Below are 14,095 nucleotides of genomic sequence, written 5' to 3'. Positions count from 1 at the left end.
ACAATCAAACAAAACCTTATGAGCAAGCACTTTGGCGACAGTGGGAAGGAAAAACTCCCTTTTAACAGGAAGAAACCTCCGGCAGAAGCAGGCTCAGGGAGGGGCGGGGCCATCTGCTGCGACCGGTTGGAGGTGAGGGGAGGAAGACAGGACAAAGACAAATTTTGGAAGAGAGATTAATAGTAACTAATGATTAAAGGGAGAGTGGTGTGTCTAAAGATGTGACTGAAGAAGAAACACCCAGTGCATCATGGGAATCCCCCATGTATGTATGTATAGTTAACTGTGATATTAAATTGGATACTAATACAGACTTTAAAAACACTGGTCAGCCAACTGCTTGCCTTTATTCTTATTCAGCGTTCAATCAAATGCTGAATAAGACAGAAAAGCAGCCATCTGTCACTGAGACCAGACGCTCATTATCACCACCATTCTCTCCCACTGTGGATCTTTAAACACGTTATAGTTGTTTTTGTTGAAGCAGAAGTTTAAAAAGAATATTTGTTTGGTCCCTTGGTGTTATCCTCTAATAGCATTGACTGTAGAAAGGGTCACACTGGTCCTGCTGGTGCTGTGTTTGACGTTTGGATTAAACTCAGGCAGCTTGTTGGATTCTTGCCCTACTGGAACCACGGAGTCAACTCGGTCCCAAGTAGCCACGATGTCGGATACTTACAAACGTTACAGGAATTGCTTGGAGTAAACTTTTACTATGCCTCCATTCATAAGAGTCCAAATCTGCCTTGAATGGCACTGGACCTTATCCAGAACCTTCTATGAATGCAAAATGAAACTGCTGCAGTATAAACACATTTCACTTCTTTAAGTGAGACTCTAATAATGATTATAGAACTGCTGTGACAGTGCACTCGGGTGTTAATGATGACTTATTCCATTTTGAATGTGTCAGTTGGAAATTGTCACTTTTATGTTCTTTAATCCACAATTTCCAAAAGATGACTTTCATTTATGTCAGAATTTTCTGATCGCAGATCGAGTCCTTCACTCTGGTTCCACATGTGAAGCACCTCGGCGTGTTAAAGGGAACACTTTGATTTCCCACGATGTGTTTGAGCAGTGAACATGATGTCGGTGTATTCTGTGCTCTACAGCCCCAGTCAGCTCTAGAATATTACAGTCCAATGCTCCTTTGGTTGAATGAGGAATTAAGACCTTTACAAACTGAGAGAAAACGGAAAAAGAACAAAGTCAGTGCTTCCTGTCTGCTCTTAAGATTGTGATGTTTGCTGATGAGCCGAAACTCGAGGATGAAAGAAACACTTTTCTTTCACAACTTGTCACAATTTCAAAATACTTTTAATTTGAACAAAGTGTGATTGGTACCCCACAACTGCATCCTGTTGAATCTTGAGTGGACAAGCCTGAAGATAATCAAATTACTGACATTTGGATATTTGCACAGCTCCACTGCTCACTGTGGCATGCGTTTATACTTTCATCTGCCCATCCGACTGTTTCTCCACCAAGTTTTTGAAGCTCTCTTTCAGTTTGTTGGTTCTGATTGACTAAATATCATAAATGACTCCCTGTCACCTGGTTTTTCCCTCCTGTTTTAAACATGCAATAGTCCAGCTCAGGTTTAAGTTATTTTAGGCTCATCTCCAAACTGATTTTTATCCAACATTTTAGACAAACCTTTGGCCACTCGTGGCAAAGACTCTGGTTCTTATGTAGCACTTTTTTGACTCTCTTTGAGTGCGGTATAGTACACAGGGAGCACATTCACTCATCTTTCTATCTAACACCGAAATGAACAGAGAGTAATTTGGGGCTCCCAGCCTGGGCTAGCCAAGAATCAAACTATCAACTGTCTGATTGTTAGAAGACCTCCTCTCTACCTCCTAAGCAGCAGCCACCCCATTATTCATCTGGTTACTATTACACCTTACTCAGGCATTAGTTATAATAATGTTACCTAGTAATCACATTACACCTGTCTGGCCCCGCCTCTATCTGTGACATGCTGCCTAAGATCTTCTGGGATATTGGCATGTTCTTGTTGCCTTTTTTAGTCTGAGCTCAGCCTGGCTGACGATCTCAGATGCAAATTTTGTAACCGTTTTTAAAAATCTGTTCCTAACCATCATTTTAATATTTGCTAGTGCCTTTATTCAATTCAATTCAATTCAATTCAATTCAATTTTATTTATATAGCGTCAAATCACAACAAAAGTCGCCTCAAGGCGCTTTATATTGTACAGTAGATCGCACAATAATAAATACAGAGAAAACTTTATCACTCAAGAATGTATATACGTGCTGTTTTTCTTCTCTTTTCTTACTCCTTCACATTTTAAATAGTTCTTCGTGTCCTTCGTCTCCTTACCTATGAAGCGCCTTGAGGCGACTTTTGTTGTGATTTGACGCTTTATAAATAAAATTGAATTGAATTGAATTGAACTTTGTATTTATTTGTAACTTCTCATATTTGTTGCATTTATTATTGTTCAACATTTTGTAACTGAAAAGTGCTTTACACATAAAAATGAAGTCAAAGTAAAGCTTCTGGGGCCACAAAGCACAAAGATCTGACGCCTGTTGATGGGAAGCGTCTGTAAAAAGGAAAAATAGACAGGAGAGATAAGATCAGGGGTGTGGAGGTTCTCAAGGGTGTTTCCTACCATGGAACATTTACAAGTCATTAAAGAAAATCCTGAGCATCAAAGACATAGTCACCAATCAGGACTCACGCTCGCACTCCAAGACAGTGAAAATTACACTAAATGATGTCAGGACTGTAACTGTGTGAGTACGTGTGCGTTGCTATCACTCCTGTGAGCTGTGGTCTATCCTGCTGTGTCTTCATGAATATTTACCTAAAGATACAGAGAGCTGCCAATGAGGGAAATCTCAACCCCTGACCCCCCCGACCCCTGTAGAAGATTCAGTTCAGTTTTATGTATATAGCACCAAATCACAACAGCAGTCGCCTTATAATGTTAGGTGAAGACGCTACAATGACACAAGACAGTGTGATGCTGGTGTTACACTCTGGGCTGAGCTGTGCCCTCAGAGTGAAACGTCCCTGTTAGTTGATACAAAGCTGCTCTGACTGATCACCTACAATGAAATGTTTCCATGCTGGTAGAGTCATTTCTTCCTTGGTGTTCACATCCACACAGTATGATGGGGCACTGAATTACTTCAGCAGAGGTTCCTTGTCGACTGTGATCAACCAGTAGATCTCAAAGTTAGTGTGAGTAGATCATATGAAATTTTTCTCTTTTTAGATTAGAGTCTATCATCTGTGCTCCCTAATGAGGACAAAGTGGTTTAGAAAATGAACTCCCCACCCTCTTCTATGGCACAAGGGTCATCAAACACATACAGTTTATATCTACTAACGACAGGAAATCAAGCAAGTCGAAAGGAAAACTTACCACTTCCATGCAGAATGAGAGGAGAACCTTTTTCCACCATTTCATATTCAAAGTACATTAGTCTCATCTGTCAGTCTATCATTGCTCTACCATGGAAGGGAAGTGGAGAGGCACTGAGAAAGAGAAAGATGAGGGAACTACAGTTATGGTTAATCTGGCAGCAGGACGATGCTTTCACGGATTGCCAGTCCATAGCATCTGCTCACGCTGTTGCCTACACAACAATCATATGACCCCCTATGAGCAAGCACGTTGGCGACAGTGGGAAGGAAAAACTCCCTTTTAACAGGAAGAAACCTCCGGCAGAACCAGGCTCAGGGAGGGGCGGGGCCATCTGCTGTGATTGGTTGGGGTGAGAGAAGGAAGACAGGATAAAGACATGCAGTGGAAGAGAGACAGAGATTAATAACAGATATGATTCGATGCAGAGAGGTCTATTAACACATAGTGAGTGAGAAAGGTGACTGGAAAGGAAAAACTCAATGCATCATGGGAATCCCCGGCAGCCTACGTCTATTGCAGCATAACTAAGGGAGGATTCAGGGTCACCTGGTCCAGCCCTAACTATATGCTTTAGCAAAAAGGAAAGTTTTAAGCCTAATCTTGAAAGTAGAGATAGTGTCTGTCTCCTGAATCCAAACTGGAAGCTGGTTCCACAGAAGAGGGGCCTGAAAACTGAAGGCTCTGCCTCCCATTCTACTTTTAAATACTCTAGGAACAACAAGTAGGCCTGCAGTGTGAGAGCGAAGTGCTCTAATAGGGTGATATGGTACTACAAGGTCATTAAGATAAGATGGGGCCTGATTATTTAAGACCTTGTATGTGAGGAGCAGGATTTTGAATTCTGGATTTAACAGGAAGCCAATGAAGGGAAGCCAAAACAGGAGAAATCTGCTCTCTCTTTCTAGTCCCTGTCAGGACTCTTGCTGCAGCATTTTGGATTAACTGGAGGCTTTTCCTGTATAGAGAACCTTATGGAGAATGGGCTGCATTGTGCAAGTAGAATTTAATAAAAAAAGAAGATGTCCACTGTAATTTTACAGTAACTCGTTCACTGACTCATGCAGCTCATGGAGCACCACAGACTCAGACTGGAGGAACTGAATGTGACTCCATAATGTCCTGGTGGACAACCTGTTGATACCACATCAGCAGTGAACCAAAGAATGAAGCACAGCAGCCTCTCTCCCATGATGACTATGATTTGAAAATATTCAGTGTAAATCATCAACCTGAAGGAAAATCGTTGAATTTTTCCAAGAACTGGAACAAAAATAACTGTTGTTACACTGAAAACAAACAGATTAAAGAGGTTAGTTCATATGTGTCCGTTTAATTTAGCCAGAGTAAAACTTACACTTTCCCTCACTTCCCTGCGTCCCTTCATGCTGCAGTCGGACTTAAATAGAATAGAATAGAAAACAGTTGTATTTCCACTGTCTGCCATCAGATGAGCACTGCCAGGCATGACTGCCAGCATACAGCTGGTCAGAGGAATTTGATGTTAGCTTTAGCCTCTGCACAGCATCTGGATTTCCACATAGGTCCACATCACTGTGCATTACCTCTGTGTGGCCTCAGTGATTCACTCATTCATGCTTCAGTGAACTGAGTTCACATCAAATGATTGATTGTGGTTGGGGGAAAGGGAAGGATGTGTCACACAGCTTCCTGACTGTGATGAAGTTATTTTGTCCTGTCACTACTCTCCCTGCTGTGATCTAAAAGTTGAAAGGATGTTCTTTATCCACTTTGATGTTAACTTTAGTTCCCTGCAGACTGCTGATCATAACCCATTTAAAATGTGAGGGGCCCACACTGTTGCTGATGTGTTCCTGACTTGTTTGTGACTGATATGCCACAGCTCAGTTATTCTGTTTCAGCTGTTCTTGGTCTTGGAGGGTTGTGATGGAGGGGTGTCCTGTCCACGGTGGAGTCTCATTCAGAGTCAGCTCTTTGCTGCTGCTGCTGTAAAAATGTGGTTAAAAAGATGAAACACCCGCAAAGATGCATCAACTCTCCCAGTATGAGTTGAACAGGAGCTACCTATTACTATACTATACTATTCATTAAACATGAGACTTTCCTCGGTTGTTATTCCCATTTTGGTGCACTGTGTTAACTTTCTCCAGTGGCATTTCCACTCAGGTGCATTTGTGTGAGTCAGTGAAAGCCCTCTGTCTTCACCATCCCTGCCTCCTTCAGTGTGCAGACAGCCTCTGGATGTTCTACAGCTCTGTTAAGAGAAAAAAGAAACACTTGTGAATCAAATGTGTTTGTTTGCTTGTGATGATGTGTGATTTTGCAGAGCAGCCCAGCTTTGCTCCCAGGGTGAGAGATGCTGGCATTGAGCCCGCGCTCTCATGTCCGGTGTTTGGAATTCCTTCGCCATGAGCTCAGACGCCCTGTGCCGTCCGCCACTCTCCACGTTTTGTCCTGTCTCCCGGCTTGGTGCAGCACCATTCGCTCCCTCCCTCGCCTCATTAGCCTGCTACAATGAGGTGGCCATTCCAGGAATGTGAGAGTACATTTTTCCTTGCACTCCCCCTGCTGTCCTCCCCACAACTCCCCACCAGTAACCTCAGCACCTTCTGGGTCTCCTTTAAACACTCACAGTCTGATTCATGCCCCCCCCACTCCCCTCGCACACATACACACTCCCCTGCATCTTGCATAGCATCCCTCTCACACATCTCCTCTTGCCCCCCTGTGGTCCCCCTTCTCACCAGGCTCAAACCTCCCACTTTGGTGCTGCTCCCTGCTTCTCTCCAGGGCTAGCATGTAGCTTTCTGACATTCTCTTGAGACACGGTACCATTCACAGGGAGATAAGATGCTAATCCTCCCTGTAATTTAATGCATTCTTTGCATCACCTTTGAGCAGATTGAGTGTTTCTAGTTGTGGCATTTACCAATGCTCCTGGACATGTTTCTCATTGCTTTTTCTTGAGCAGATAAGGTGTGCGAGCTAAATTTGAATCAGTAAAAAATATAAGGAAAAGGAAATTAATCACACAAGCATCCGATTACGCAAGTAGGCAACACGAAACACTTTCACAGGCTTGGAAAACTGCGGTGACCCCCTCACAGCCAGTTTATTTTTCCTGATAATTGTTTTATGTAACATTTTCCATCCATAGTTTCACCTAAAATAAATCAAGTCAGTGACAAAATCAAAGCAAAAACCACTCCTGGACTCCTAGAGTGAAACGATCCAGATGCTCTGGTGATGATGAAACGTTTCTTTCCAAACCACAGAGGATAACAAATCACCCTGCCCCCTTCACTTTGGTGGATTGTCATATTCACAGCCATGCCAGTGAGATTTGGCAATGATCATCAAGTCATGGAGGACACATTTAGTCCACGGTTTCCTTCCTGTGTCAGTAAGAGTGGACACTGGGGTTGAGGCTGGCTGAAATAGAGAGGGTAAATGGGCCAGAGCAGGTTTGGTTATGGTCCCAGTGACTGGCTCCTCTAACACATGCTGCTGACTTGTTCTTGTTTTGTTTCACATTCTGTTTAGGTCACATTTCTCTTTTACTTTTGAAATGTTTATTTAATAATTTGGAGTGAAATAAAAAACTTTTTTTAAACAATATGTCTGTACCCAGAGATGGGCAGTAACACGTTACAAGTAACACATTACTGTAATCTGATTACTTTTTTCAATTAACGAGTAATGTAAGGGATTACTATTGCAAAAAAGTCATTAGATTACTGCTGCTTTCCCGTAAGCAGGAGAGTGTCTCATGACCAATGTTCCCTCTAAGCTGCGCACGTGCGCAATTGCGCACTGCTGGCACGGTCTCTGCGCACAGAAAATCTGCGTTGCGCACAAAAAAATCTAACCTGAATTGAAATTAAAATTAAAACTTTAACAATTCTGTTTTGCAGTGTTAGTCAGTAAGTGACTGGCTGCTCCTGTATGGGATTAGAACGATGCCACCTTATCCTATAGTCCAGCCAATAATGCGATTCACATTTGTATATACGCAGCCAATCAACGTCGCTGACAGGCTATGACAGCGTCCTTATGTGCTGACACCGGTGTTTTAGCAAAGCGGCGTGGCTGATGTGCAATGAAGCCACATTAATGACAACGTGTCCAACCATTGGAGATGTGAGCAGGACAGACGGAACAATTGACTGGAAAAGTGTGGACTTTATACCAGTTTTTAAATTGTGTTGATCGGCCACGTAAAACCAGAGTTATGATAAAAATATCTGCAATGTTTGGTTTTCTTCCTGAATACTATCGTTGTTTATATTTACTGCGGGAAGAAACGGTAAAAACGGCGTTTTATAAGGAAAACGCTCGAAAGCCTGTGAGCAAAAACAAAACAAACCCCACCCCCAACCCTTTCCTATTGGTCGACAAAAGTACCATGTCGACTAATCAAAAAATGATATGGCAACGTGGCATCTAGTTGTTAAGAAACGGGGGGAAGTTTTAGGAGTGACGGCGGTGTTCTGAGATGTGAGAGATTTGAGACGTTTAGCGCAAATCTTGTGTAGTTAGTGTGTAGTTAGTGTGTAGTTAGTGTGTAGTGTAGTCAGTAGTTTTGTTGGTGTGTCAGAACAATGAGGCGGCTGCTGAATGTTACAGGTGTTACAGCAGTGATACATCTCCTGTTGTCAGGCCTGCAGGTATCAGGCTGTTGTTCTCCTTTATCTCATAGTGGACAGAAATGATTTTTTGGAGTGGCACAAATAATTTGTGTGGCATCAGATTTGATGCAGAACAGCTGATTGTTCTGTAAATAGTTTGAAATGTTTATTTAAAAACGCCTTGGCTGCATTAAAAAAAAAATAGCTGCAAAAAACTTTGTTGTTTGCCAAACTGAGTTACTTTTTTGAAGTAGTAACTATATAATTAATTGGCCAACATTGGTCATTATATGCTGTATTTTGCAGACAGAGTTACAGACTCTCTCCCAGACCACAGACTCATAATACAAGTCAGAGCTTTATGAAAAAAAAGTTCTGTTTTCAAAATTGGACTTCAAGTTATTTTTACTTCCAATAGTGTTAACATACTACACAGGTCAATGACTAGATTTTTTTTACATTTTCATTGTAAGTGGGCTAAAGCAGTTAATTAAAAGTAGTCTAACATAAATGTAAATGCTGTAATTTGATTATTTTAATAAACCATGTAACTTGGATGGATTAGATGCTGGCGTGACCACAGTGCACACGTCTGATGTCGCTCACAGTGGTCCAAGGGACGCTCGGGGAGTTTGTGTGTTCGCTCAGACATGTAAAAAATTAGAGGGAACATTGTTCATGACACAAGCCTGCAGCGCCCGTGGCAGCAACAGATGTGTGCAGATCAATAATGGATAACATGGAGCGCAGGACACTAACCCCATGTTGCTCTCCAATGCATCCATTGGAGTGTGAATGTGTATGAATGTTAGTTAGAGCACTTAAGAGCTTAGAAAAAGTGCTTGTGTGATTGGGTGAATGAATTAGTTGTATAAAGCGCTTTGAGTGCTCAGACAGAGTAGGAAAGCGCTGTATAAGAACCAGTCCATTTACCATAATTACTTTTTTCAAGTAACTTGACCAACACTGTCTGTACCTGTGTGTCCTTGGACTGCAGGGCCTCTTACATGAATAGAGCAGGATTCAAAGTAAACAGCTGTTCATTTTTATGATAAGTTTATAATGTTGTAGTTGATATTATAAAGAGGCCATACTGTATGTCATAATGAGATCCAGCTGGGATGATGTAGAAGACATCTTTGGACTTTATAAGTGAGTGCTTCAAGCCACAGTCCAAAAACACACATCCAAACTGGCTGTAGGTGTGAATGTGTGTGTGAACGTTTGTCTCTCTGTGATAGACCGGTGACACCTCTCACTCTGTGACAGCCGAGATAAGCTCTGTCTCCAAAGCATTAAAAACTGTGTCAGGTCTGTAGTGATGTTACATATTTTATTTTTACATATTTTGGCCTGAAAGATACAGAAATACTGTGTAACCTCAAAAAATGCGTGTGCTGCGATTGTGCAGGTCTGTTTTGTTTAAAATGCTGCTGCGGAGGTGGCTGGACTCTGTGTTTCTGCAACTTCCTGTTTTAAAAAAACATATTCTGTGTAATAAAGTGAATACAGTGAAGGGACGAGAATTACAAGAACTCCAGGTTATTTATTTAATGATGTATTTATTTGTCAGTTTGGATCAAAACTGATTAAAAAACCCAAACAAACAGAAAAGAAACCAACACAGAAACCAAAATGTTGTGTCTGGTATTTCCGCAGTCTTCGACTCGGTAGATACTTTATTGACTCACTGAGTTCCTACCAGCCTGCAGAGAGTTTGGCCTTCAGGCTTTTCTGTCACAAATGTAGAAAAGTGACAAAGCTGGCACACCGGCCTGGTTATGATGGATGACTGGGTCAAACATAAGTCCAAACCAGGAAGGGGAAGTTTACATCCCACGTCAAGCCAAAAGTCAGCTGACGTATCATTTTCAGGTTTCTGTCTTTGTGCTAAAGCGACATTCTCCATAAGCCAGGTCAAAGAGGAACCTACGTGATTATAAAGAGCAGCAAAGTGTACAGGACATCAGGAAAAGGTTGTGCTGAATGAGAAACTTTGGACCAAACCACGGAGAGGGGGTCTGCATCCCAAAGATCATATTTATTTTTAATTCACTAAATCAATAATTATTAATTCTTTAATTATTTTCAAGTTCTCAGTTGTTTTCTTTGATTAAAGACAGGCCTTAGCACCTAGAGCGTGAGCACTTTGAGTGCAGAGCAGAAAAGCACCATATAAGAACCAGTCAGTCCATCTCAGCAGCAGCAGAGAAAATAGTTTACAGATGACACAGAGGCTGGAAATTATCTTCAGGTGCAAATTTACATTAAGGATTTTATGTTTCTTTATACAAAGAATTGTTTAACTGCACTTTCAAAGTACAAATGTACACAGTGAGTACCTAATGCTTTAAATGATTAAATGCTGATAGACCTGCATGGGTGTGGGTGAGGCGGTGACGAATCTATGAGCTGTCTCAGTCTGATGATTGTAATGACATTAATACTTCCCTAACTGCAGTATCTCAGTCACAAAGTGGTCTCTTTCAAGTAATGCTTAGTGAATCTCTCAGGAGTACAGCAGTCTTTGAAAATGACTTTAAACATAATTACTTTGTTTATCTGTCCTTCCTGCAGGTTTTGACTCTCAGTGAACATTTTACAATTTGCTTGATTTTCATCTTCAGAGATTTTTCGTTAGGATGAAGGCTGATGTGTGCACTGCAAAGCTTTCGTCAGGAAGATGTTCTCCATTATTTGTTTCTTTGCTCTGCACAGGATGTCTCGTGTGGGAGGAGGTATGAGAGTAATGATGCAAGGCAGAACACCCCACACCTTGTTATCAGAAGCCTGGTACCAAGTGGAGCTGCATGCGTAGCATTAACCGCGTGTGTGTGAAAAACATTTTTTGGATTTTGTGATTTGTGAAAAGCTTTGATGATCTTTTAAGCTACAAACCGTGCAAACATCTTTGCTTGCAGAATAGACGGACAGGACAAGGGGTCAAGGGTTAAAGGGGGGAAGGAGCTGACGTTGGATAAGCTAAAAAAGGAGTGGAAGGATGGAGAATGGTGTGTGTGTTTGTCCTGAATGAACATTCTCCAGACGCAAGGTCTGAGAGGACGCTATCAGTCTGTGGAGCCTCGGAGGAATGAGCGACAACAGGGGTCCAGCTTGTGGACAGATGCTTCAGTGTGAACTTATCTGCAGATGCTGCTAAATGGGCACATCTCTGAGTGACACCACAAAGTGTTGACCTGATCCATGAGCACACAGAATGACCACTATGTATTTCTCAAACATTTTACTGGGAATCCAGCTCTTCAAACAATACCTTTTTCTTTTTTTGCATTTGAACAAATTTATCTTGTAGCAAAAAAGTTTTCTCTGTCCAAATATTTATGGACCCGACTGTAAAAGGCCTCCTTGACTCCCCATTCAAACAGCTTTCCTCTCTGTCCAGGTCGTCCACAAACATATGCACTACACTGAAAGCGTGGCCACTGCACTTCTTAGAGTGTCTAATGATATTTTGATGAATTATGATGCTGGAGAGTGCACTGTTTTGATGTTGCTGGATCTGACCTCTGCTTTTGACACCGTTGATCATCTTATTTTGTTAGATAGATTAAACCACTGGGTGGGTGTATCGGGTACTGCATTGGAATGGTTTAAATCCTATTTGTCTAATCGATCTTTCTCTGTGGCTACCTCTAAGTTCAAATCCGCTGTCAGCTCTCTTGCCTATGGGGTGCCTCAGGGCTCTGTCTTGGGACCGTTATTGTTTTTGTTGTATTTACTCCCTCTTCTGCAACTTCTTAGCTCTTTCTCTGATATTTCATATCATTGTTATGCAGATGATATTCAGCTATATATCTCTTTTAGGCCACCTGATTTTTCTAATCTCCAAATCTTGCAGTCCTGCTTAGATTCCGTTAGAGATTGGATGGCTGGTAACTACCTTCAACTAAATGCTGACAAAACGGAAGTCATTGTCTTTGCTCCTGAGAAATTTGTTCCCCATGTGGTTAAAAATCTAGGCCCTCTTGCTTCTTATATTAAATCATCCATTAGGAACCTTGGTGTTACATTTGACCCAGCTCTGACGCTGGACACACATGTTAAATCTTTGGTTCGCTCTTGTTTTTACCATTTAAGAAATATCGCTAAGCTGAGTCCCATTGTGTCACGTTCCGAATTGGAAATGATTATTCATGCTTTTGTTTCATCCCACTTAGACTATTGTAATTCCTTGTTTACTTGCTTAAGTAATGCCTCCCTGGAACGGCTGCAGGTTGTTCAGAACGCTGCTGCTAGGCTTCTGACAAAGCATCACAAACACTCCCATGCCACTCCCCTCCTGATTCAGCTGCATTGGCTCCCTGTCAAGTTCAGGGTCCAATTTAAGATCATAATCATGACTTATAGGGCCCTGCACGGTGTAGCTCCAACTTACATAAGTGATCTTCTTCTTTCTTATCACCCCAGCAGGTCCCTGAGGTCTTGTGACCAGGGGTTGCTGGTTGTCCCGCATACAAGGTTAAAAACAAAAGGTGACAGAGCGTTTGTATCAGTGGCTGCCAGACTCTGGAACTCGCTCCCTTTGAGTTTGAGATCTGTGGACTCAGTCATGTCTTTTAAAAAGCAGTTAAAAACCTTTCTGTTTAAACTCGCTTTTGGTTAATTTTGTTTTGTTTTGGATTTTAATGTCTGTTTTCTGCCTCTGTAAAGCACTTTGTGATTTTTATCTTGAAAGGTGCTATATAAATAAAATTTTACTTACTTACTTACTTACTGCACAGTGTGGCTAGACTTGCACCATAGAGCCAGTTGTTGTTTGATTTCTTCAATGGCTATCCAGTTGGTACCGAACTGCATACACATCATTCTCTTTGTGCGGGTAGACCGGATTCCTGTGGTGGACCAGTTTTTGGTTTAGGGCATGCTGGGGTTTGAAAGCCACAGACATCCAGCGTTAAAGAAAAATGCATCTCAGCTGGACTGATACTCTTGACACATGAAAGTTCACACTTAGCAGTTATCCTCCTTCTCTCATGGATCACCTGGAGCATTCTTTAGGCAGCTTCCCAGCTTAGACAAATATCCAGCTGGGGTAACCACATTCACTCAGGTCCTGTTTGATATGATGGTGTTCTGCTTCCTGTCAGCTCTGTCTCTGGGGACGGTGTTCCCTCTGTAATATAGCTCCTGATGAGACCCAATCTGTACTCCAGTGGATGAGTCAAACCTTGACTCTCATTAAAGTCTGCTTTCTATTTGAAGATGGATGGATGATCATGGTGAAACATTTTCTCCTACAAAATAATTGCATAATGTTCATTTTCTTACAGTGTGACAGCAAACACTTTAAAAGACCACGATTAGGCTGAAACAGACTTTCTAATGTGGCATTTTGTTAGCGCCGTGAGGTCTAAGTTCTAACCTCAACATTAACTCTGTCTGTCGGTGTCTTTGCTGCCAGTTTTGACTTCTTCTCTTTCTACATCAGAGCTGACGTGGCAGGAGGAATACTCATTGTTTAATGTTTTCCAATTTATTAGCATTCCAATATCCTGAAGTCAAGCTATTTTTAAAAGTCATCAGTATTTTAGTCCTTTGATAAACTGGGATGTAACATTACATTTCTCTACAGTATAGTTAGCATTTTGAAAAGAGGCCACAGTAAAACTTGAACTTCATTCTTCCTCCATTCTTAAAAGATTGTTTGCTCTTATTTATGGTGTCTGAAGTAAACGGATGGGTGGAGGGTGGAGGGAAGGATGAACAGACAAATTGGGTAAAACTTTAGAAAAGGAGGAAAAGGAAAGGGAGGAGACTGGGTTGTGCTGTCATGTGTGCACGGATCTTGGACTGGGAACAGCTCCTTAGACAGATGATTGCTGTGCAGCCAATTTATTATGAAAGTAGGAGCCTGTCTGTGTGTCAGTCAAGCGACATGAGAGTCTGCGGGTGGACACTGAAGTATGCTGTTTATTCATGGAGTGGGAGCGCCTCAGGAAACAGCCAACAGAAGCTTCCCGGGGAAAAAGACTAGGGGCAATCCCTTCAATTCTATAGGAGGAAATGAGCCGCGTGGGCGTGGGTCTGATGTAGACAACTTCCAGCCCAGGGGCCCTAAGG

This window comes from Oreochromis aureus, linkage group 17, assembly GCF_013358895.1.
Source record: "Oreochromis aureus strain Israel breed Guangdong linkage group 17, ZZ_aureus, whole genome shotgun sequence".
Taxonomy (NCBI): Eukaryota; Metazoa; Chordata; class Actinopteri; order Cichliformes; family Cichlidae; genus Oreochromis; species Oreochromis aureus.
This window is presented reverse-complemented; position numbering follows the sequence as displayed.